Source organism: Ovis aries, chromosome 4 (assembly GCF_016772045.2).
Source record: "Ovis aries strain OAR_USU_Benz2616 breed Rambouillet chromosome 4, ARS-UI_Ramb_v3.0, whole genome shotgun sequence".
Taxonomy (NCBI): Eukaryota; Metazoa; Chordata; class Mammalia; order Artiodactyla; family Bovidae; genus Ovis; species Ovis aries.
In genome coordinates, this window is record NC_056057.1 from 57,511,137 (window position 1) to 57,538,470 (window position 27,334).

A 27,334-nucleotide genomic window follows, 5' to 3' on the forward strand; every position below is an offset into this window, starting at 1 on the left:
TACATAATAAATGGTCTGTTTATATTATAGAACCTTGTGCACAAGGACCCAGGAGAAAGGAGAATGACTCCACAAGAGACTGTCCCGAACTTGCCTGTGGGTGTCCAGGAGTCTCTGGCAGAGGCGTGGGTCAGTGGTGGCCTGCTGCAGGGTTGGGGGCACTGAGTGTAGCAGTTCAGTTCAGTTCAGTTCAGTCGCTCAGTCGTGTCCGACTCTTTGCGACCCCATGAATCGCAGCACGCCAGGCCTCCCTGTCCATCACCAACTCCCGGAGTTCACTCAGACTCACGTCCATCGAGTCAGTGATGCCATCAGCCATCTCATCCTGGGTCGTCCCCTTTTCCTCATGCCCCCAATCCCTCCCAGCATCCGAGTCTTTTCCAATGAGTCAACTCTTCGCATGAGCTGGCCAAAATACTGGAGATTCAGCTTTAGCATCATTCCTTCCAAAGAAATCCCAGGATTGATTTCCTTCAGAATGGACTGGTTGGATCTCCTTGCAGTCCAAGAGACTCTCAAGAGTCTTCTCCAACACCACAGTTCAAACGCATCAATTCTTCGGCGCTCAGCCTTCTTCACAGTCCAACTCTCACATCCATACATGACCACTGGAAAAACCATAGCCTTGACTAGATGGACCTTAGTGTAGCAGTACATGGGATCTTTTCAGGCAGGTCACCATTATCTTCATTATCTTCATCCACCATAGTTTGGCCCCAGGTAGATAGCAGGGAGGGAAAACAGCTCCACCTATCAACAGAAAATTGGATTAAAGATTTAATGAGCATGGCCCTGCCCATCAGAACAAGATCCAGTTTCCCCCTCAGTCAGTCTCTCCCATCAGGAAGCTTCCATAAGCCTCTTATCTTTCTCCATCAGAGGGCAGACAGACTGAAAACCACAATCACAGGAAACTAACCAATCTAATCACATGGACCACAGCCTTGTCTAATCAATGAAACTATGAGCCATGCTGTGTAGGGATACCCAAGACAGATGGTTCATGGTGGAGAGTTTTGACAAAATGTGGTCCACTGAAGAAGGGAATGGCAAACCACTTCAGTATTCTTGCCTGAGAACACCATGAACAGTATGAAAAGGCAAAAAGATAGAACACTGAAAGATGAACTCCCCAGGTTGGTAGGTGCCCAATATGCTACTGGAGATCACTGGAGAAACAAATCCAGAAAGAATGAAGAGACAGAGCCAAAGCAAAAACAACACCCAGTTGTGGATGTGACTTGTGGTGGAAACAAGATCTGAAGATATAAAGAGCAATGTTGCATAGGAACCTGGATTGTTACGTCCATGAATCAAGGCAAATTGGATGTGGCCAAACAGGAGATGGCAAGAGTCAACGTCAACATTTTAGGAATCAGAGAGCTAAAATGGACTGGAATGGGTGAATTTAACTAGATGACTTATATCTACTACTGTGGGCAAAAATCCCTTAGAAGAAATGGAGTAGCCATCATAGTCAACAAAAGAGTCCGAAATGCAGTACTTGGATGCAATCTCAAAAATGACAGAATGGTCTCTGTTCATTTCCAAGGCAAACCATTCAATATCACAGTAATCCAAGTCTGTGCCCCAACCAGCAATGCTGAAGAAGCTGAAGCTGAAAGGTTCTGTGAAGTCCTACAAGACCTTCTAGAACTAACACCCAAAAAAAGATGTCTTTTGCATTAAAGGGGACTAGAATGAAAAAGTATGAAATCAGGAAACACCTGGAGTACTGGGCAAATTTGGCCTTGGAGTACAAAATTTGGCAGGGCAAAGGCTAAGAGTTTTGCCAAGAGAATGCACTGGTCATAGCAAACACCTTCTTCCAACAACACAAGAGAAGACTCTACACGTGGATATCACCAGATGGTCAACACTGAATTCAGATTGATTATATTCTTTGCAGCCAAAGATGGAGAAGCTCTATACAGTCAGCAAAAACAAGACCGGGAGCTGACTGTGGCTCAGATCATGAATTTCTTATTGCCAAATTCAGACTTAAATTGAAGAAAGTAGGGAAAACCACAGAGAAGGCAATGGCAACCCACTCCACGACTCTTGCCTGGAAAATCCCATGGGCAGAGGAACCTAGTAGGCTACAGTCCGTGGGGTCGCGAAGAGACATGACTGAGTGACTTCACTTTCACTTTTCACTTTCATGAATTGGAGAAGGAAATGGCAACCCACTTCTTGCCTGGAGAATCCCAGGGATGGGGGAGCCTGGTGGGCTGCCGTCTATGGGGTCACACAGAGTTGGACATGACTCAAGCGACTTAGCAGCAGCAGCGCAGCAGCAGCAGCAGCAGCAGGAAAAACCACTAGACCATTCAGGTATGACCTAAATCAAATCCCCTACGATTATAGAATGGAAGTGAGAAAGAGATTTAAGGGACTAGATCTGATAGACAGAGTGCCTGATGAACTATGGACGGAGGTTTGTGACATTGTACAGGAGTCAGGGAGCAAGACCATCTCCAAGAAAAAGAAATGCAAAAAAAGCAAAATGGTTGTCTGAAGAGGCCTTACAAATAGCTTTGAAAAGAAGAGTAGCAAAAAGCAAAGGAGAAAAGAAAAGATATACCCATTTGAATGCAGATTTCCAAAGAATAGCAAGGAGAGATAAGAGCCTTCCTCAGGGATCAGTGCAAAGAAACAGAGGAAAACAATAGAATGGGAAAGACTAGAGATCTCTTCAAGAAAATTAGAGATAGCAAGGGAACATTTCATGCAAAGATGGGCTCAATAAAGGATGGAAATGGTATGGACCTAACAGATGCAGAAGTTATTAAGAAGAGGTGGCAAGAATACACAGAAGAACTATACAAAAAAGATCTTCATGACCAGATAATCATGATGATGTGATCACTCACCTAGAGCCAGACATCCTGGAATGTGAAGTCAAGTGGGCCTCAGGAAGCATCACTATGAACAAAGCTAGTGGAGGTGATGGAATTCCAGTGGAGCTGTTTCAAATCCTGAAAGATGATGCTGTGAAAATGCTGCACTCAATATGCCAGCAAATTTGGAAAACTCACCAGTGGCCACAGGACTGGAAAAGATCAGTTTTCATTCCAATCCCAAAGAAGGGCAATACCAAAGAATACTCAAACTGCACAATTACACTCATCTGACAGGCTAGTAAAGTAATGCTCAAAATTCTCCAAGCCAGGCTTCATCAGTACGTGAATAGTGAACTTTCAGATGTTCAAGCTGGCTTTAGAAAAGGCAGAGGAACCAGAGATCAAATTGCCAACATCCTCTGCATCATCAAAAAAGCAAGAGAGTTCCAGAAAAAACATCTATTCCTGCTTTATTGACTATGCCAAAGCCTTTGACTGTGTGGATCACAATAAACTGTGGAAAATTCTGAAAGAGATAGGAATACCAGACCACCTGACCTGCCTCTTGAGAAATCTGTATGCGGGTCAGGAAGCAACAGTTAGAACTGGACATGGAACAACAGCTGGGTTCCAAATAGGAAAAGGAGTACGTCAAGGCTGTATATTGTCACCCTGCTTATTTAACTTATATGCAGAGTACATCATGAGAAATGCTGAGCTGAAAGAAGCACAAGCTGGAATCAAGACTGCCAGGAGAAATATCAATAATCTCAGAAATGCAGATGACACCACCCTTATGGCAGAAAGTGAAGAACTAAAGAGCCTCTCGATGAAAGTGAAAGAAGAATGAAAACATTGGATGAGATGGTTGGATGGCATCACCGACTCAATGGTCATGAGTTAAGTAAACTCTAGGAGTTGGTGATGGACAGGGAGGACTGGCATGCTGCAGTCCATGGGGTCACAAAGAGTCAGACCCGACTGAGCAACTGAACTGAATTGAGCTTATATTACCATTCAGGATGAAATAATATATCTTCATTTTCAGACTTCACGGCCACCCTGTAGCTAAAACTGATTCTTCCCTTCTTCATGCTCTCACATCAACCTTTGCCTCTTCTGAAAGCATGGATGACCTAGGACTCAGCACACAAAGGCTGTTATTTATCTTCGTATCCCAAGCACCCAATTCTATGACTGACACAGATGACACACTCACTGAATACTTTTTGAATGAGTAAAATTTCAACAAACATTTTTGGGTCTTCAGTGTATATAGTAAGGAAAATAGCCACCCGCTAAATCATCAGTAGTGAATATCTCCAACATAAAAATCTCCTGGTGCAGTCACGTTATCCCTGCTGTTCCAGGCAGGGAAGCAAAATGCTTGCCATGTGGCCTGCTCATCTCATACTGCATTTCCTGCACTTAGCAGTCATGTCTTCTTTGAATAAATATTCCCATTTTTGACAAAGGAAAAATTTCAGAAAATGGGTCTACTTTAATCAGTCATTGTTATTTGATACCTTTAAAAAGAAAAATATTGATAGAGCGTAAAATAAATAAAGGGATTTCCAGAAGGCTCGGTGTTAAAGAAATCACCTGCCAGTGCAGCAGATTGATCCCCGGGTCAGGAAGATCCCCTGGAGAAGGGGATGGCAACCCACTCCAGTATTCTTGCCTGGGAAATCACATGGACCGAGGAACCATGGGGTAACGAAGAGTTGGACACAACAGACCATGCATGCACAAAATATATAAAACATTTCAAAATCAGTGACACATTAAATATGAATATTCATATTAATAAAAGCCAATTGAAACTTTACAAAGAGCTAGTTTCTAAACTGGGCTTCTTTGCTAGCTCAGTGGTAAAGAATCTGCCTGCCAATGCAAGAGACACAGGTTTGGTCCCTGGGTTGGGAAGATCCCCTAAAGGAAGGCATGCAACCCACTTCAGTATTCTTGCCTGAAGAATCCCATGGACAGAAAAGCCTGGCAGGCTATAGTCCATTAGGTCTTAAAGAGTTGGACATGACTGAAGTGACTTAGCACACATGCACCACTTCCACCCACAGCAGATTTCATCTGGCTTATGATAAAAATCCCAAGTCAGTCTCCTTTCAGCAAACTCTTTAATGAAATAGTTCTTTAAAATGACGTTTGGCCAGGAAAATAAACACTTAACATGACAGTTTCATGACATAGTCTGTAATGTGGAAGACAGCCTCTGGCTAGTGATGATAACCACACTGCCAGATGGATGTTCTACAGTCTCACACTGACTGGTCTAATAAGGGAGCCATTTATAGGCATTCTCTGCTTCAATAATGACTCATTGTCCTGGGAAACTTCCCTTTCTATGAGAATGAGCCCTGGAGTAGCTAGTAATTTCATGGTCACTATGACAACTCTGAACCTTTCAGAGATACTCTGGATCTGTGGATCTGATTTTTAGGGAGTGCTGGAGTGGGGAGGTAATACCACCATCACTTATTGAAATCTAAAGTAAAATTATTGTCATCCAATAAATTCAAATTACTCTGTACACCATTAATCCAGCCTATAAAAGTCACCTTGCAAAGTGAGCCACAATAAGTATGTATTCGTGGCACAATAGCACCCAAATCTAGGCACTTTCTCAGAGGAAGTTGTTAAATGAGAAGAGTGATTCAAAAATAATTAAACACTTCCAAAATGGATAACTCAGTAACCAGTAAATATACATACTGTGGTGACTTCTTGAGTGTTTAGCCATAGGGAAAATATTAGGTTTCAACTACATGTTTATATTTGCTATAAACAAATACCATAAACACATTATATTGTCAATTATTTTTGAATCATTCAGTACCATAATATAGGTATGCTAATCTGTGGTCCAAAATGGGCTTTAGATGGTCTGTGAAATCTCTGAAATTACATGCAAAAATATTATGTAGTTGAAAATTAAAGTTGTTTCATTTTATCCCACATTACAATTTGGTTTTATGTAATAACATGGAATCAATAAAATTTTTCATTAACAGATTTTACAGCGTTTTTGGTTATTACTTAATTACTAAGTTAATCTCAAATTTAATTTAGAATGTGATAAACTCCTATGGTATTTTAAAGTCTACAGTAGAAAGATTAAAACCATCATATTAAGCACCTTCAACCCTGGGTGCTACATTACCATTATTATTGCTCTTGCTGTGGGAACCAGGGTCACTGCAAACCCATAAACAATCTTTTCTTACTTGTACGAAATTTTAAAAGGCACCAATATGTCCTTCCCTTTGTGAGGGAGGCAGTCTTGTGTTGGGGAGCATTGTTGGGCATGGGAGATGCAGACTAGATTTCAGTATCCTCTTTACCCAGCTGGGTACCTTTGTGTAGTGCACAAATCGTACAACTGTACACAGCCCTGCTGGGACCCCAGTGAAAGTGAAAATATGTTATGACCCTTATCTACTTTCTCTACTTAAAATATCTGAACACAGACCAAGACATACTCTTACTAAAAAACATAAAATGAATCGATTTTAAGATCCACATTATTTTAGCAATTTAACATCTCTGAAAATGAATTGTTTCTTACACTACTATACCCAGTCAGCCACTCAATAAATTTTATATAATGAATACACTTACTAGGCAAAAAAGAGAAGTAAAATAATTCTAACTCCTATTTATGATGTTTTTACTTAGAATAATATATTATTTCCTGCTTGAAATATGATACCCTGTAAATTATAAACAGAGTGCTTTTTCTTGTCCTCTGTTTTCAAGTACTCCTTAGGCTAAAATAACCCCTGCTCAATCCCACAGCCCTTTGTTTATACTCTTCTTGTGGCCTTATTCCATTCTGCTTTGTGCTGTAATGGTCTGCTATCCTGCAAACTCCTGCTGGGCAGGGTCTGTGAACCTTCCCCTTCTCTGCTGCACAGGCAGCAGAGGACAAATAGAAGCAGCATGGCCCTGGGAACCGTCTGTCTGCAAGATCATGAGTAAGTTATTCAGCCTCTCCAAGTCCTATTTCCTCACCTGTGAAGTGGAGATAACAACACTGAACATATGAGATTGGTCTGAAGACTTGAAAACAAATGAAGCTGTGAATGACTGGCTCTTAGGTTCTTTGTAACTACCACTATTTTTTGGAGGCAGCCTGAGTTTTGGGAACGGAAAGATTCAAATCCCAGCTTGTCATTCAGTGTGTCCCCTAACTACAAGCCACTTCTCTAAGTTTAGTTTCTAAGCATTGTGAATGTTAGATTTTTTTTTTTCTGTCTCATTGACTGATGTCTTTACCTTCTAACATAGAACCTACCAGTTGCTGAATAGACCAACGAATGAATGAAAAAATGAAGGTAATTCCTTACAACACTATTGCAAACATTACAAAGAATGTATATATAAAGTGCTAGTCATGGTTACAGTGCCTGGTAAATAGTAGGCCACAATAACTGACTTTTGATTCTCAAAACAAATGGATATGAAAAAATTGGATTAAAAATGCTATGAGCAGGCTTTCCAGGTAGCTCAGTGGTAAAGAATCTGCCTGCCAATGCATGAGACACCAGTTTGATCCCTGATCCAGGAAGATCCCACGTGCCTCACAGCAGCTAAGCCTGTGTGCCACAACTGTTGAGCCTGTCCTCCAGAGCCCAGGAACCGCAAGTACTGAAGCCCTCATGCTCTAAAGCCCACGCTCCACAATGAGAGAAGCCACAGCAACGAGTAGCCCCAACTTAATCACAACTAGAGAAAAGCTCGCGCACCAACGAAGACCCAGAACAGCCAAAGATAAACAATAAAATCATTTTTTAAAATGCTGTGAACAAAAAACAATGCTATGAACATCCACACCCATGTATTTATCATGTAAATACAGGAAGAGGCAATAAGAGGACATTGTAAGAGGAGGCTGTACGACTGGCCAATGACTAATACCTTCTACTATTAAACTAATATCTCCAAAGCAACACGGATACTGGCAGCAAGAATCATGTGTTTAATAACTATTATGGAGCACTAAGGATGTGGAAAACACCAAAATGGATAAAATATTTAGGAACAAATGTATCTATGTCAGCGACAGAACAGGGCCATGCTTGCTTTCCAAGAATCTGAGATCATAAATGATGGGAATTTCCACGTCAAAAAGAGTTTCCAGGGAATTTCCTGGCAGTCCAGTGGTTGAGACTCCGCACTTCCACTGCAGAGGAAACAGGTTCAATCACTGGTTGGTGAAATAAGATCCCACATGCTGTGCAGCGCAGGTTCCCCCCCCCCCCCACACCACCCCCACCCCACCCACCACCTCTGCTAAAAAAGAGATTCCAAAGAGCATAATGAACAGAATCAGTCTTTTTTTCCAAATATTACTTTAATAACTGTGACCTTTCTGCTCCTACCTATTAATATTTAGGCAAAAGGAAGTAGCCTCAATGCCTTTTGTCACAAATACAGATAGTATAGAAACACAAAGTATGGATGTCAGGACAAAGGCGTTTTCTACTGCTTTGGATACTACAATCCCATTAGTGCAAGATGAGGAATAGGTGGAGGACGGATAAATCAAAGCTGGGAGTCTAAAGATAAATGATTACACGTCATCTGTAACTTGGCTCCCAGGTGATCTCACCTAAACATTCCAAATCAACACACATCATCCTTGTTCTCCAAGGTAGGAAAGCAGACTCCATAAACCATATCAGAGTGCTACTGATCAAAGAGGAGGGAAAAGTCCAAGGCTTATCAACATGAATTTCACATATCTATATATTGAGATTTTTAATTCAAAATAGTAGGACATAGAGTTAAAACGTTTTATGTCTTCATATAATCGTTTCTAGGCAAAAAGGTCTAACAGTAACCTTGAAGCCTAGACTTGAGCTTCCTCGACTCCTTATATGCTTCTTAAGTCTTTAATGGTGGGAGCAGATTTCTGGCCACTGCAGGGTACACGGGGCACTGGGAGGAGCAGCAACAGTGCTTGAAAGATACTGAGCAGAAAACTTCAAGGACCAAGGATGAGGAAGGAGAGAAGGTAGGGCAGAGAGAAGGTGGGAGGAAGAGAAGAAAGAACGACAAAAGAAAGAAAGAAATGAACCTAACAAGTTCTGTCCATCTGAAGTAGTAATGATGTAAAACACTGAGTTGAAGGAGCTCTGAGAAATAGCCCTTCCACTCATACTGGCCTCCGGGTGATGGCAGGGGCTGGGGGTAGGGGTGGGCGGGGCGGTGGTGTCTGTATCAGTTAGCTGAAACATGGTGCTGACCTGTATGAAACAGGATGCTGGGAGAACCCTCGATTTCAGACATCAGGCTTCCAGTGCCCAGGGCCACTTCTGGGGGTACCAAGCTGCAAACAGATGAGTCTTCGACCTGAGTCTGTGACACTCTCCTTGCTCCCTTTATATAAAATACCTTCTAGTTTTCTCCTCTCACTTGGGCAGTCCCCATCGGAAGAGACAGAAGTGGCATAAAAGGCAGCTAGGAGTGAGTGGGTGTGTGGAAAGGAGGTGGGAAACGGCCTCCTTCCTGGACATGGGTTCAGCAGGGTTTATTCTGGGCAAGCCAGAAGTCAGCAACCTTGCTAGTCTTCCAAGGCCAATAAGGTCAGAACTCATGCCACATTTAACAAAAAGGAAGTTTATCTTTTACCAGGTTCTCCTTCCAGGTACCTCTGAGAATCCTTGAGGACTACTTGCCTGCTCCCACCTCTGCACAGGCCACTGTCTGTTCTCAGGAAACAGCAGGAAGCCAGGCTCAGCTCTCAGCAGGTCACTTCTCCCATCTCATAACTACCTTCCTAGGCTGCTACCAGACTTCACTTCCTGCTTCATTTACTCCAACCATCCACACACAAAGCCTCAAAGATAAGAAGGCTAGGGCTACAGAAGAGAATCACAATATAACAAACATATTTTCCCAAAAAAGAATTGGGCTCCCAAATCCTGCAGCCCTATGTGACACCCATTCTATGTCACTTAGAATCAGAAATTTTTGTTTTCTTTGGTTCAAAATTCCTATCGTGGAATTACGATGGGCAGACCCAAATCTCTTTATCTAAGAGAAGGCCCTCAACCTCTGCAGGTGCTGTCAGCTGCATCACACCAACATGTAAGAGAGAGACAGAGAGAAGTAGTATGAAGATGCTGAGAAGGAGGAGATGAGAAAAATTCAGGATGTAACATCAGCACTGTGCTTCCAAGTTCAGATCTGTCTCCTAATATTAACATTCTAGCTTTATTTATGTAACAGCATTTCTCCATAAGTTATCTCCTTACAAGAAAAACTAAAGGACTATCAGTGGGAATTTGAACCAAGCTGCAATTTTTGTAATATGAGGCCATACAGTATGTTCTTTTAAGGAAGATGATAGGCCTGCCTTTTCTCTGAAGGAAAAAAAACCACAATGCCCTGTTTACTGAGATTGCTAAGATAATAAATCGATATTATGAGTCCCATTTTAATGTGTCTGGTGAGAATCTGTTGAAGCAGAAGGGACATTATAGGAGAAAGGCTTAGGGAGTGAAATTAGATTTTTCATACCCGGAGTAGGAGCTGCTCAGATAGCAGAACAATCCTGCAAAGCCATTCATCAGGCGGCAATGCAGCAAAAACCGACAACTCTTCTTTCAGATGAGAGAATGGTCCGGGACAGCTCTGTGACTGCAGCTGACAGGATGTCATAGTCCAGATATTAGGACTACTGAATAACTAACGTTCAAGGCTTTATAGCCCAGAATGAACATTCTAAAGTACAAACTGTATTTGACTTAATAATATCAAAAATCAGAATTTTAAAGTGTCATCACATGTTGGCTGTACACTAGGGCCATAACATACAGTGATGTCTGCTTACACCAGAGGCTTTCTGTGGGTATGAGACAGTCCCAACACCAGTCACCACTGAAGAGCCAAGTCAGAGATCACACACATACTTAAGATAGAAAAGCCACAACTGGTATAAAAATAAAGCAAGGAGATTGCTAGTAAACAAAGTTCAACATAATACAGTTGGCCCTTGAACAATGGGACTGAACTGTGAGGGTCCACTTATACAGGATATTTTTCAGTAGTAAACACCGCAGTACCACACTGTCAGTGGTTGGTTGAATATGCAGATGCTGAGAAGTTGAGGATATAGAGAACTGACCATAAATTATATATGGATTAACCCCCATGTTGTTCAAGGGCCAACTGTAATTGCAACTAAAGCAGCTCTACAGTAGGTAGGTCATAAAGGGCCAAAGCCTCCTTTGGCAGACAGGGATGTTTGAAACTATAAACATTTGGAGAGCATTTCAGAGAGACGAGGTAAAAGGTAGCCTTAAGGTAAAAATGTTAAGTTGGTAAAAGGCTGTTGACAAGATGACAAAAGCTTTTGAGGAGAAGAATGATATGATGTCAATGGTTTTCTTAGGGTGATGACTTAGAAAGAACTACAGAGTGAAACCAAGTTTCATCTTTGTTTTGTTTTTCTTGAAGGAGGAATACCTGTGCTCATAAAAATGCTGGAGAAGAATTAAAACCAGTGATTTAAGCTTTGGTAAATCAAGACTGTTCCTGCAAATGAAGGAAGGGGGAGAGGACAGTACAGAGGCCTTGATATTGGAGAGGAGGTGGGTTGGGGGCGTGACACTTCCCACCAGCTCTCCAATGTCTCCTGCCCTAAAGCCCCAAGATCCAAAGTTTCGCATCCCTAATCCTACCCCCACCACAGCTCCCCTTAACATGTTCCCTGCAGCCCATTCCTCCCCATTTTCTACTTTGCAAAGTGAATGGATCAGCAGAGGCTTTCAGGGACACTCTGCCTCCTGTTCATGTCTTTCATTCATTCATTTATACATTCTTAATTCCATTTATAAAGATCATTTTCTACGTTCCTAGGGATGTAAGGCAAGCAAGACAAAATCCTTGCCTTCACGGAGCTTGACTTTGAAGGAAAAATGTACATTTCAACAATAACCTTCTCAAGACAATGCCCAGCCTCTTCAGCTGACCCAGTTACTTGAAGAGTGAAATCTCCAGGGAGGGTAGGAGATGGAGTGACAGTATGAGAGATGCCTCTCCAGTCACACTGAATACACACCGGTCCCTTGGTGGCTGGAAGAATACCGATCATCTAGGTAATAAGTCCATGGAACGCATACATGAAAAGCAAAGATAACAAAACCTGCCCATCTTGAAGACATGTTAGCAAGGTAAACAAACCTCTAAGGAGGACCTTATGTGCCTTTAAAGGGGCAGTGGTTTTCCCACACTGATTTTCCACCAGTAGCATATGCTTCCCTCCCTCTATCCTTCTCTTCTCGTCACATTCCTGGTCTGCTGTGTGCTTTTTATTTTTTCCATGCTCTCCTGCCAAGGATCATCCTCTGATTTGTGTTTAAGCTCAATAAACCATTTTTAATCTCTGCCAGGCAGTAGAGGGTACAGGTGAAGAGCACAGACTTAAGTGAAAAGGCTCAATTGAACTCTCAGTCCTTGAGCAACGAACATCTCTAAGCCTCAGCTTTCTCATCTGCAAATGCAGATAATAACACCTACCTTGTGGCCTGCTTCTGAGAATTAAAAAGGATGTTTCTGTCAAGGCTTTATGAAATGTCAGCACCTGGCAATCACCAATAAAGGTTACTTATTAGGTGACAATGTAACTAGATAAAGCAGCTGATGTCAGCCCACCTAAAGCCTGACCAGTTTGGGCTATTGAGTGAAGTTTGAAAAAAAAAAAAAAAAAGAATAAAAGGACATTAAATATCAGGATGAATTACACAGCCCTTCTGTATCAGCCTTCTACTACGTTTACCTAGAATGAACCAGAGGCCAGAAGGAGAATAGTCCAGTTTTAACAGCAGTCAGCCCTGCTAGGGCCTCTGAGGTTGGCCTTAATAATAGTAATAATAGGAAATGCTGAGTCATCCAGCCCCCAGGGTGAGGTGGGAACTGAAATTCTCTATGGCAGTACTCCCTTCCAGAGCCTACTCGTCCACTCCGACCTCCTGACCCACTTACAGCTGACCTCTTCTTTGTCTCAGGCCTATTTATGTTCTCATCTCTTGCCAACTGATCCAACTGGTTGTTTTCCTTCCATGTGCATGAACTTCCCAACCTCAGTTCTTGAGCCACAGCCAAATGGGCAGGTGCTCTTACCTGGGAATTTCCACCTGCTAATCAGGGGAGGCTCTGGGCAGAGAAAGGTGCTTTCTTCCTGGGAACACTGCTCAGGTTCTTCTTTTAAAAGAGCTGAATGGGGGAAGGGGGAAACAAATTTTAAAACTTGCTCATAGTGGAAATGGATGAAAGTGAAGAAAAGGGAAAAAATTAGATGTGTTTTGCAGAAGATAGATGAGTGCAACTACTCATCTATTTCTATGATGAATTTCCTAATCCGATCTGTGCAGTCTGAGGGTGCTGCCAGAGTTATGGAGGTGGCTTGTCATCTCTTCTCTTTTATAAATTATCCTATAATAAATATCAGTGTTGGTAACTAATTGACCCTTGTTTTATGCAGTAGGGCTGTGAGATGAATGGTTGGTTCTGATTTTCAGGCTGCAAACCTCTGAGACAGGCTGCAAATGTCCAGAGTTATCGAGCTGGTCAACACCCTATTAAAATAGAGCCACACAGGAAATGCATTTCAGCATCTTCACTAACCGGAGAACCTGTGTTGACAAAAATACTTGCCCTTTGAAGTCCTGAGTGTACAGCTGCCAGCCCCATGCTCCCTTCTAAGCCCTCACTTCCTATTTCCTCAGCTGTGAAATGTGGAGTAGTTAGAAGTCTCATGCACAAGGTCTGAGTGGTCACAAAGGCCTCCTCTGTCCCCACTGCTCCTCTTGCAACCCTGACCACAGCCCCTGCAAGTGACAGGAGGTGGGAGTGGCTGGCAGTCCAAAGATCAGCAGCCATCAATTCAGCCACTTCCTTCCCTCTTGGGTTCCAATCTCTGGTAAGTGGCCTCAGCCACCTCCCCCCACCCAGTGATGCAAACACAGCCATCTGGTTGTGGGGATATGCACAACCTGGCCCTGACATCTTTCTCCATACTGACCACCAAGGGTGGCTGTAGCGTGGGTGAGGGCTTCCAGCCTGGCTGCTCCATGCATGACCCTACAGAAGGGCCACTGAAGAGGATCCCTTCCCAGCAAAGAGAGAAGGTGCAGCTCTCCACAGGAGACATGCACCCCCAACTCTATTCTCTGGCTCATGGAGGCTACTCTGTTAGCCAGCACTTTAAAAAACTTACAGGCTTCCCTAGTGGCTCAATGGTAAAGAATCTGCCTGCCAATGCAGATTGGTTTGATCCCTGGTCCAGAAAGATCCCACATGCCATGGGTCATCTACACCCATGAGCCACAACTACTGAGCCTGTGCTCTAAAGCTCAGAAGCTGAAACTACTGAGCCTGTGCTGCACTACTGAAGTCCATGCTCCCTAGAGGCCATGCTCCACAACAAGAGAAGCCACTGCAATGAGAAGCCTGCCTATCACAACCAGAGAACAGCCCCCATTTGCCTCAACTAGAGAAAAGCCTGCACAGCAATGAAGACCCAGCTCAGTCATGAATAAATAAATATTATTTTGGTGCAAAAGTAATCACAGTTTTGCATTGTTGAACTTTGCCATTTGCTATGAAAATACATTCTTAAATAAATATGGTTATTGTAAGAAATGCCACAGGAAGAAAGAGCCACCCCTATGGACCGTTCATCAGAGCCTTTATTGGGCGGTCGCTCTCGGGCAGAACTCCCGGGGTGGGTGAGCAAGGAAGCGAAGGGAGTCTGCGAGGTATGAGGGGTGGGGAAGGGTTTTATAGCCAACACGCCCGGGCAAGCCTCAACATGTCCGGGCATGCCTCAACATGCCTGACCTTGCCCGACCTTTCAGTTATGTTATACATCATCATTTTAATGCACATTTCTTACTTTATGGTTTTTTGGTTTGTTTGTTTTTTTGCTGATGATTTATTACTTGCTGTTTATTTTATATTTATTTAGACGAGGGAAATCAGTTCAGTTACTCAGTCATGTCTGACTCTTTGCGACCCCATCGACTGCAGCATGCCAGGCTTCCCTGTCCATCGCCAACTCCCAGAGCTTACTCCAACTCATGTCCATCGAGTCAGTGATGCCATCCAACCATCTCATCCTCTGTCGTCCCCTTCTCCTCCTGCCTTCAATCTTTCCTAGCATCAGGGTCTTTTCCAGTGAGTCAGTTCTTCGCATCAGGTGGCCAGAATATTGGAGTTTCAGCTTCAGCATCAGTCCTTCCAATGAATAGGAAATGATATTAGACAAAAAAGCAAATCTGAGCGATTTTCTTATTCAAGCTCAAAATCATAAGGCAGCAGAGACAACTCGCAACATCAGTGCATTTGGCCCAGGAACTGTGAACAAACGTATAGTGCAGTGGTGGTTCAAGAAGTTTTGCAAAGGAGACAAGAACCTTGGAAATGAGAGCAGTGGCTTGCCATTGGAAGTTGACAATTGAGAGGTTCATTGAAGCTGATTCTGTTTAAAAATATATGATTCTGTTAAAACTATATGAAAAGTCGCTGAAGAACTCCACATTGACCATTCTATGGTCATTTGGCATTTGGAGCAAGTTGGAAAGGTGAAAAAGCTTGATAAGTGGGTGCCTCAGGAGCTGACTGAAAATCAAAAAAATCATCTTTTTGAAGTGTCATCTTCTCTTACAACAACAAACCATTTCTCAATCAGATTGTGACTTGTGGCGAAAAGCTATGACCAGCTAAATGGTTGGACCAACAAGAAGCTCCAAAGCACTTCCCAAAGCCAAACTTGTACCAAAAAAAAAGGTCATGGTCCCTGTTTGGTGGTCTGCTGCCTGTGTGATCCACTACAGCTTTCTGAATCCCAGCAAAACCATTGCATCTGAGAAGCATGATCAACAGAATGCACCAAAAACTGTAAGACCTGCAGCTTGCATTGGTCAACAAAAAGGGCCCAATTCTTCTCTACAATGTGCCTGACTGCACATCACATAACCAATATTTCAAAAGTTGAACGAATTGGGCTACAAAGTTTTGCCTCATCTGCCATATTCACCCAAGCTCTTGCCAACAGACTACCACTTCTTCAAACATCTTGACAACTTTTTGCAGGGAAAATGCTTCCACAATCAGCAGGAGGAAAAAAATGCTTTCCAAGAGTTCACTGAATCCCAAAGCATAGATTTTTACACTGCAGGAATAAACAAACTTATTTCTCATTGGCAAAAAATGTGTTGATTGTATTGGTTCCTATTTTGATTAATAACGATGTGTTTGAGCCTAGTTATGATGATTTAAAATTCACAGTCCAAAACTGCAGTTACATTTTCACCAACCTAGTAAAGATTTTCCAGCCCAGTGGATGAGGGGCCTGGTGGGCTGCAGTCCATAGGGTTGCTAAGAGTCGGACATGACTGAGTGACTTTACTTTCACTTTTCACTTTCATGCATTGGAGAAGGAAATGGCAAACCACTCCAGTGTTTTTGCCTGGAGAATCCCAGGAATGGGGGAGCCTGGTGAGCTGCCATCTATGGGGTCGCACAGAGTCGGACATGACTGAAGCGACTTAGCAGTAGCAGTAAAGATTTATCATCTGCTCACTAGATCCTAAAAGTTCTGATTTACTCCAACACTTGTGCCAAAGATCAAGTCCTTAGTTTTCATTCTTATTCACATTTGTTTGCAGGCTGATTTTTCTTTGAGTCCTGGTCAATGTGTTCATATCAATTCTTCGGGTTGTTAATGAAATGAACCAACATGAATTCATTTAGTTAGTTGGATTTTTTTTGAGTTATTATTAAGAAATGAGACAGAATCATGGAAAGAGAAAAAAAATTTTAACTGTTAAAGGTTATAAAAATGATCATTTTAACATTTTCTGATTATAACACTACTATATAATCATTTTACAAGATATGGCAAGCCCAGGAAAGTTTAAATCACAAAGATAAAAAGCACAATAATCTCAACACCCCACAGTAATAACTGTCCACATTTTGATATACTGATATTTCCTTCCAATCCCTTTTCCCTACAATCTTTAGTGGGAATAGGAGGCCTGTTTTTATTAACAACACTTTTCAGCCAAGAACAGGCACTGTACTAAAAGACTGACATAAATATTTGCTTGCATTTCCAGCAACTTGGAAACATAGGTGTTGCTGAAATTGTGGAAACTGAGCCCCAAGAAGATAAATTAATTCGAATCCAAGTTACTTCAAATCACTCCCAGAGCAAATTTTCTAAGAAGTGGACTCCAAACTGAAGCCTGCTAGTGAATTTTACAGAGAGAATGAAATGATGAGAGGAATGCAGGAAGGTTGATGCTATTCTTAGTGAGAGTTTGATCTATCGAGTTTATTATGGAATTGATCTACTGAAAGAAATTTCTTCATTTGTATATAGCCATTTGAAAAAGAGAGACTTAGTTCTAAATCCCAAACATTCACTGCCGGTCATTATAAGCTGACTAGAAAGAACTGGAGACATACTTCTGAAATATCTGCAAAGCAGCTCAGCTGGAAGCTTGTACACAAAAGGAAAAAGAGTAAATCATTAGCAGTTTGGGCCACAGTCAACACAGCACGAAGCTGGGCAATGTCTTGGCTGCTAGGGACTGCCAGCTGCAGATAAAGTCCCAGTGATGGGGTCCTGGGCTATTGGCCAGACATGAATAACAACAATGAAGACAGAAATGTAGTTGGAGGTCTATTAAAATCATCTGGGCTCAGAGAAAAATATATATTTAGCAATTCCTGTACTAGCCCACTACTAGCGTTGGAGCATTAAAGAAAGAACATACAAGAAACAGCTTCCTTCATTTGCAGCAGCATGGATGGACCTAGAGATTATCGTATTAAGTGAAGTCATACAGAGAAAGACAAATATCATGTGATATCACTAACATGTGCAATGTTAAAAAATGATTTAAATGAACTTATTTGCAAAACAGAAATAGACTCACAGACTTAGAAAACAAACGTGGTTACCAAAGGGGATAGCTGGAGGGTGGGGAAGAAATTAGGAGTTTTGGATTAATATATACACACTTCTGTATATAAAACAGAGGGGAAATAAGGAACTACTGTATAGCACAAGAACTTATATTCGATATCTTATCCTATAATGGAAAAGAATCTGAAAAAATACACATATATAAAGAATACATATGTATACACACACACAAACTAAATCATTTGCTGTATACCTGAAACCAACACAACATTGTAAATTAACTATACTTCAGTTTTCTATGCTTATACTTAAAAAATTTTTTTAGTTCTTTGTCTTTCTTTAAAAAGTTGGAATATAGTTGATTTACAATGTTATCTTAGTTTCAGTTGTGCAGCAAAGTGAGTCAGTGATACATATACATATATCCATTCCTTTTTAGATTCTTTTCCCATATAGGCCATTTCACAGTATTGCTAGAGTTCCCTGTACTATACACTCACTTCAGTTCAGTTCAGTTCAGTCACTCAGTTGTGTCCGACTCTTCGTGACCCCATGAATCACAGCACACCAGGCCTCCCTGTCCATCACCAACTCCCGGAGTTCACTCAAACTCATGTTCATTGACTCGGTGATGCCATCCAGCCATCTCATCCTCTGCTGTCCCTTTCTACTCCTGCCCACAATCCCTCCCAGCATCAGGGTCTTTTCCAATGAGTCAACTCTTCACATGAGGTGGCCAAAGTACTGGAGTTTCAGCTTCAGCATCAGTCCTTCCAATGAACACCCAGGACTGATCTCCTTTAGGATGGACTGGGTGGATCTCCTTGCAGTCCAAGGAACTCTCAAGACTCTTCTCCAACACCACAGTTCAAAAGCATCAATTCTTCAGCTCTCAGATTTCTTCACAGTCCATCTCTCACATCCATACATGACCACTGGAAAAACCATAGCCTTGACTAGACGGACCTTTGTTGGCAAAGTAATGTCTCTGCTTTTCAATATGCTATCTAGGTTGGTCTTAACTTTCCTTCCAAGGAATAAGCGTCTTTTAACTTCATGGCTGCAATCACCATCTGCAGTGATTTTGGAGCCCCCCAAAATAAAGTCTGACACTGTTTCCTCTGTTTCCCATCTATTTCCCATGAAGTGATGGGACCAGATGCCATGATCTTTGTTTTCTGAATGTTGAGCTTTAAGCCAACTTTTCACTCTCCACTTTCACTTTCATCAAGGGGCTTTTTAGTTCCCCTTCACTTTCTACCATAAGGGTGGTGTCATCTGCATATCTGAGGTGATTGATATTTCTCCTGGCAATCTTGATTCCAGCTTGTGCTTCTTCCAGCCCAAGGTTTCTCATGATGTACTCTGCATATAAGTTAAATAAGCAGGGTGACAGTATACAGCCTTGACGTACTCCTTTTCCTATCTGGAACCAGTCTGTTCCATGTCCAGTTCTAACTGTTGCTTCCTGACCTGCATACAGATTTCTCAAGAGGCAGGTCAGGTGGTCTGTATTCCCATCTCTTTCAGAATTTTCCACAGTTTATTGTGATCTACATAGTCAAAGGCTTTGGCATAGTCAATAAAGCAGAAATAGATGTTTTTCTGGAACTCTCTTGCTTTTCCATGATCCAGTGGATGTTGGCAATTTGATCCCTGGTTCCTCTGCCTTTTCTAAAACCAGCTTGAACATCAGGAAGTTCACGGTTCACATATTGCTGAAGTCTGGCTTGGAGAATTTTGAGCATTACTTTACTAGCATGTGAGATGAGTGCAACTGAGTGGTAGTTTGAGCATTCTTTGCCATTGCCTTTCTTTGGGATTGGAATGAAAACTGACCTTTTCCAGTCTTGTGGCCACTGGTGAGTTTTCCAAATTTGCTGGCATATTGAGTGCAGCACTTTCACAGCATCATCTTTCAGGATTTGAAATAGCTCAACTGGAATTCCACCACCTCCACTAGCTTTATTCGTAGTGATGCTTTGTAAGGCCCACTTGACTTCACATTCCAGGATGTCTGGCTCTAGGTGAGTGATCACACCATCGTGATTATCTGGGTCGTGAAGCTCTTTTTTGTACAGTTCTTCTGTGTATTCTTGCCACCTCTTCTTAATCTTCTGCTTCTGTTAGGTCCATACCATTTCTGTCCTTTATTGAGCCCATTTTTGCATCAAATGTTCTCTTGGTATCTGTAATTTTCTTGAAGAGATCTCTAGTCTTTCGCATTCTATTGTTTTCCTCTATTTATTTGCATTGATCACTGAGGAAGGCTTTCTTATCTCTCCTTGCTATTCTCTGGAACTCTGCATTCAGATGCTTATATCTTTCCTTTTCTCCTTTGCTTTTAACTTCTCTTCTTTTCACAGCTATTTTTAAAGCCTCCTCAGAAAGCCATTTTGCTTTTTTGCATTTCTTTTCCATGGGGATGGTCTTGATCCCTGTCTCCTGTACAATGTCACAAACCTCCATCCATAGTTCATCAGGCACTCTATCTATCAGATCTAGTCCCTTAAATCTATTTCTCACTTCTACTGTATAATCATAAGGGATTTGATTTAGGTCATACCTGAATGGTTTAGTGGTTTTCCCCACTTTCTTCAATTTAAGTCTGAATTTGGCAATAAGAAGTTCATGATCTGAGCCATAGTCAGCTCCCAGTCTTGTTTTTGTTGACTGTATAGAGCTTCTCCTTCTTTGGCTGCAAAGAATATAATCAATCTGATTTTGGTGTTGACCAACTGGTGATGTCCATGTGTAGTCTTCTCTTGTGTTGTTGGAAGAGGGTGTTTGCTATGACCTGTGTGTTCTCTTGGCAAAACTCTATTAGCATTTGCCCTGCTTCATTCCATATTCCAAGGCCAAATTTGCCTATTACTCCAGGTGTTTCTTGACTTCCTACTTTTGCATTCCAGTCCTCTATAATGAAAAGGACATCTTTTTTGGGGTGTTAGTTCTAGAAGGTCTTGTAGGTCTTCATAGAATCGTTCAACTTCAGCTTCTTCAGCGTTACTGGTTGGGGCATAGGCTTGGATTACCATGATATTGAATGGTTTGCCTCGGAAATGAACAGAGATCATTCTGTCATTTTTGAGATTGCATCCAAGTACTGCATTTCGGACTCTTTTGTTGACCATGATGGCTACTCCATTTCTTCTAAGAGATTCCTGCCCATAGTAGTAGATATCATGGTCATCTGAGTTAAATTCACCCATTCCAGTCTATTTTAGTTCGCTGATTCCTAGAATGTTGACGTTTACTCTTGCCATCTTCTGTTTGACCACTTCCAATTTGCCTTGACTCATGGACCTGACATTCCAGGTTCCTATGCAATATTGCTCTTTACAGCATTGGACTTTGCTTCTATCACCAGTCACATCCACAGCTGGGTATTGTTTTTGCTTTGGCTCCATCCCTTCATTCTTTCTGGAGTTATTTCTCCACTGACCTCCAGTAGCATATTGGGCACCTACGCACCTGGGGAGTTCTCCTTTCAGTATCCTATCATTTTGCATTTTCATACTGTTCATGGGGTTCTCAAGGCAAGAATACTGAAGTGGTTTGCTATTCCCTTCTCCAGTGGACCACATACTGTAAGACCTCTCCACCATGACCCATCCATCTTGGGTGGCCCCACACGGCATGGCTTCGTTTCATTGAGTTAGACCAGGCAGTGGTCCGTGTGCTCATATTGCTAGTTTTCTGTGATTATGGTTTCAGTGTGTCTGCCCTCTTACAGGTTGCGATGCCCTCTCACAACATCTACGGTCTTACTTGGGTTTCTCTTACCTTGGACGTGGGGTATCTCTTCACGGCTACTCCAGCAAAGCACAGCAGCTGTTCCTTACCTTGGATGAGGAGTATCTCCTCACAGCCACCCCTCCTGACCTTGAACATGGAGTAGCTCCTCTTGGCTCTCCTGTGCCCGCATAGCCGTGCTCCTTGGACATGAGGTTGCTCCTCTCAGCCGCCTCCCCTGACCTCAGGCGTGGGGTAGCTCCTCTTGGCCACTCCTGTGCCACACAGCCTGGCACTCTCTGTTGCCGCTCGGATCTATACACTAGGTTCTTATTAAACTTCAAATTTAAAAAAAAAAAGAGAGGGAGAGAAAGAAATGGCTTCATTGCCCACAAAGAGCTTAATTCATTCAACAAATATTTATTGAGTTCTTACTATATGCCAGACACTGTGTGAGCTGTTTGGATTATCAGTGAACAAAACAAATACCAGCCCCTACTCAATGGAGCTGACTAGTCAGTAGGAAAAGATAGACAACAGAAAGCAACCAGTAAATTGAGGCAAGCTGTACAAATTCCACAGCTTTCCATGGTTAGAGTATGAAGAGGAAGCCTTACCAGGAAAACTCACAAGTGGATGGTCAACAAGGAAACATACATGGTCCTTCAATCAGTTATTCACATGAAATTCGTTTATTTTCAGTGTTAGGGTTTGCTTTTATTTTCCTCTTTCATTTTATTTTATTATTAGTTTTAAAATTTGTAAGCTGTTTCCACTGTTCACTATATTTAGAGAAGTATAGCCTCCTCCTCTGTCTTCTTGGTCCCTTTCTCCTGCTCCTTCTAGGAAATCATATTTACTAACTTTCTGAGAGCCAGCTACTGTTTTCATTTCTTTCTTATCTACTAATTTTTGATTTATTCCATGACTTTTGTTTTGGGCAAAAATAAGCAAACATTTTTATTTCCTTATACAAAAGGAAATGGCAACCCACTCCAGTACTCTTGCCTGGAGAATCCCATGGAAGGAGGAGTCTGGTAGGTTATAGTCCATGGGGTCGCAAAGAGTCGGACACAACTGAGCGACTTCATTCACTCACTCATACAAAAGGTAGGGCTCTATCCCTGTTATTTACTTATCTAATCTTGGTTCTGAATCTTGCAAAAGCAAGCTTCTAAAAAGAGAGCCATTTTTTCTTTTTTAACACCTTTTCTATTTTTTATGTAACAAGTTCCCTATTGCTGGATATTTGGATTGTTTATAATCTTTTGCAATTATAAACAGTGTCAGAATGAATAAGTCCCTGCACATAGTCATGAATTTATAGAGATTCTTTAAAATAGAACTGCTAAGTCAACAGGCACATGCATGTGCAGCTGTTTTAGTTAATTCCAAACTACTTTCCGTAGAGGGTGGACCATTTTGAACTCCCAACAATTATGAGAATGCCTGTTTCTCCACAGCCTCACTCACAGAAGGTACTATCAAACGTTTTGAGTTTTGCCAGTCAGATAGGTGAGCATTTGTATGTTAAAACAGTTATAATTCAATTTTCTGTTAATATAAGCAAGATTGGCCAGCTGTTTAGATACATAAGGGACATTTTCTGTTTTATTTTATTTTATTTTTCCTTTTTTGAACAGATTGTTCATATCTTTTGTCCAGTGTGCTTTTTTTTTTTTTTTTCAGAGTTTTCCTGAGTATTCTTGTTTGGAATCAGCTTTTCTGATTCCAGTGGTGGGGGGCAGGTCACTTTTAACACAGTCATCATAAATGTTCATATTAGCTTGAGGAGAACTGGCATCTGGCACTGTGCTGTTTGATCCGAGAACGTGGTGTGTCTCCCTGTTTGTTCAGCTCTACTTTTGTCCTTCACAGGAGAGCTTCGAAGTTTTCCTCCTATCTGTTTTGCACATTTCTTTGTACTCATTTGGCAAAACCACAGCAGGATGCAGCTGAACTGAACGTGGTTGGAGAAAAGCCCATGATCATACTGACTGGTCTTACTTTACATTTATTACCACAAACCTCAAGTGGTACCTTAGTGCTCATAGGCAGTCACACTGTACTCTCTTTCAGCCTCCTGCTCCCCTAGACAGCTTTTCACACTCTCTCTTTCTCTCCTCCCCTATTCTCACTCAGCTCAGTTGTGAGAAAACCACACACAACAAAAAAGAAGAAATCAAAAGGGAGCTTCTGCAGCTTACCCATAGGAAAATAATGCCAGCTACCCATATTCAAACCTACTCACATACCCTTCTGCTGGGGGAAAAAAAGGATATAGATTAATACAGAGAGAGAGAAAAGCTTGCACCTTCAGAATAACTAGGAGACAGAATAATGCAAATTTTAATTTAGATGTAAATAGGAAAGTAGAAATCCAGAGTAGCAGTTACTCAGAGTTTACCCCAGAACATCACACTTGTGGGAACTGGGTAGAAGAGAAGAGAGAGCAGCGGGTTGGCAGAACCTAAGAGCCTAAATAACATCAGCAGGGGTTCACCACCAGCAGGAGAGAGCGGGGAATCAGGTCTAAGATGGTGAACTGATTCACACACCTCCACTGAGCTCTCAAGGGAAGGGCTGATTTTACCCAAGTGTGTGTGGTCCATCTTGACCACTGCAAGGAGACTGGGGGATGCCCAGGAGGGCAGGTCACAGCCAGAATGAGGGTTCCTGCATCACTCCAGGCAAGTCTAGGGTATGTGTGAAGGCTTGATTTCCATGACTGACGCCTCTTCTAAATTCAGTTGATGGGGATGAAGGCCTAGAGAACTGACAGTCACACGGGGAAAACAAGACAAACACCAAGCAATTAATAACCAAGACAGAATGATACAGCTTATATTTACACACTGATATATCTGTTAAATTATGCAGTAGAGACAAGTCAGGAATAGTACAGTATACAATAAGGTGCTAATCAAAGGATGCAGGGGGAGATAAAAAAGATGGTTGAGGATGGACATGTGTCCTGAGCTGGAACCTTCAGGTCATGGGTATCTTGATGAGAAATGGAGCCTCAAGGTAGATCCTTACCTCTGGCATAAAGATTAAGGAGACTTTTGCCAAATGGACTTAAAAATGAACAGAGGGTGTACATTGGTGATCATAAAGTAGCTGATGGACATGTTTCCAAAAAAGGTCTCAATTTAGCCAGCAGAGGGCAAGAGAACACAGAAATTGTTCCAGAATTTATGGTTTTATAAATGTTCGGAATTGGACTGTAGATAGGTGTGTCTTTGCAAAAGTAAACAACAAAAATAATCACAAATGTAGCCGTTTTGAAAAACAATATATTTTAAAACTGCATGTCTAAAGCAGAGATTGATTACTGTTGATGTTTCAACAAATTCTTGCTGTTTTAAAATTGAAAGTCACACTTTCTTTAAATGGTACATACATTTCTTTCTAGATCCTTAAATGCTTGACAAAAATATGAGAATATGTCTGAATAATATGACCTAACATTTTGAGAAACACTGTTGTCTGAAGATCCCATAAAGGCTCTAAAACTTCAGTAAACATACATAGCAGTGATTAATATGATAAGTCTCAGAAACAGATATCTCTGAAGAACTTAATGCTATTGTCAATACAACATGTTTGGTAAAATGGGCTAACAAATGTCAAAATGTTAAATGGGTGGTTTATTAAAAACAAACCTGTTTAATCTACCAGCTAAGTAAAAATGGAGGCAGAACTAGTGAGAACTGCCCTTTCTAGTAGATAGAGAGCAAGGGCAGGCTTGGACCTCAGCAAACTCTTGAGGCCACCGGCTACATGTCTGCTCCCTCCAGGGTCCATCAACTCTTCTTATGCTGCAAAAACAGTCTTTCCTATTCAAACGAAGTTTTAAACCCACAGACTCCAGACCCACATATAGAAACTGCAGCAAAGTTCCTCCAGGTGTTTAAAATGTGCCAATGTGCCATTCACACAGTTAATTTGAGGATGGCAGGAGAGTATAAAATCTCCCAGACTAGAAGCCTAGAAACCAGGGTTCTGGCTCTAAGGTGGAGATTAACTGAGTAAACCACCGAACCTCTCTGGTTCACATAATTTTTCATCTATGAAAGGAAAATTTGAGAGCAGGTGATCTCAAAGATCCTAACCAATTCATAGATCCTAAAATACTGTTCATTTTGTCCCTGTCTTCTGTTTCCCCATCTCAGTCAACATGTGAGCTAATAAGAGTGTAAGATAACTAGTCTCTATACAGGAAAATGTGTAATTTAAGAAAAGACTCATGAAGACAACGGGGAAGGCAATGATAACCCACTCCAGTACTCTTGCCTGGAAAATCCCATGGACAGAGGAGCCTGGTAGGCTGCAGTCCATGGGGTCACGAAGAGTCGGACACGACTGAGCGACTTCACTTTCACTTTTCACTTTCATGCATTGGGGAAGGAAATGGCAACCCACTCCAGTATTCTTGCCTGGAGAATCCCAGGGACGAGAGAGCCTAGTGGGCTGCCGTCTATGGGGTCACACAGAGTCAGACACGACTGAAACGACTTAGCAGCAGCAGCATGAAGATAAGACCCTGAGAAAATAAATCTCTACCAATAGACTTTCAAACCTGAAAGCAGGATATAAGGACATTCATTTTATTTTATTTTATATGCTGAGTGGAGGATTTTGGTGCTGTTCAAACCACATTTTAGAAGTCAGTTTCAGCTTGGAGATACAGCCTGCTTTTATACATCCCTGAGTCTTACTGAACCATGATCCTTGGGGCTCTTAGGTCATTGAACAATCAACGTAGCAACAAAGACAATTAACAGAAGGTAGGTCAGCTAGTTCCAATACTCCTGCAGGCTATGGAGTAAGGAAGCATTATCTCCTGCCCATACTTTAGACCATCTGTACTGGCTGAAACATACTCAGCGCTAATGAACAGAAGAATCAACCAGAGGGAGCTTAAACCATAAGGAACAAGAAGTTCAGAGCTGCTTTTCCAGGGTGGTTGGCAGCACAGTGGTTTCATCCAGAGAATTAAAACCTGCTTGTCTCCAGATGTCTGCCAGGTCCCAGGCAGCCCAGCCTCACATACCAGCTCTATAAGCAGGGAGGGATGAAAAGGCAAATGTAGCTTTCTTCTCCTGCATCTCTTGTTCTTCTCAGGGAGGAAAAACACTTCCCCTATCCCTGGACTTGCTCTTATATTTCATTGGCCAGGACTAGGTCGCGTTTATTTCTAACAGTTCTAGAGGCTGGGAAGTCTAAGATCAAAGTACCAACTGAATGAGAAATCCTCAACAAAATACTTACAAACCAAATTCAGCAGCATTATAAAAGGATCATACACTATGATCAAGTGTGGCTTATCACTAGGATGCAATGGTGAGTCAACAATTACAAATCAATAAATGTGCTACACCACATTAGCAGAATAAAGGAGAAAAATCATGTGATCATTTAAATCAATGCAGAAAGAACATGTAAAAAGAATTTTTATTTTATATTGGAATATAGTTGATTTGGGGATTCCCACGTGGCTCAGTGGTAAAGAACCTGCTGGCCAGTGCAGGAGACCTGAGTTTGATCCCTTCATCGGGAAGATCACCTGGAGAACAGAATGGCTACCCACTCTAGTATTCTTGCCGGGAAAATCCCATGGACAGAGGGGCCTGGAAGGCTATATAGTCCAAGGAGTTGCAGAGTCAGACACGACTGAGCATACCGCATGAAACAAACAGCTGATTTACAATATAGGTGAGAGCAGTTGTTTCATAAAGGCACTAATCCCATTCATGAGGGCTGTGCCTTCATAAGCTAATTATTTGCCAGT

The 27,334-nt window shown here is 41.8% G+C and overlaps 1 long non-coding RNA gene across 1 annotated transcript; it reads right to left on the minus strand.

Annotated features, from left to right (window-relative positions):
* On the minus strand, positions 1 to 27,334 carry LOC132659686 (uncharacterized). The gene is made up of 3 exons (XR_009600409.1): positions 14,940 to 27,334; positions 12,990 to 13,082; positions 1 to 750 (listed from the first exon to the last, which is right to left on the minus strand). It is a non-coding gene; the product is annotated as an uncharacterized LOC132659686 (long non-coding RNA).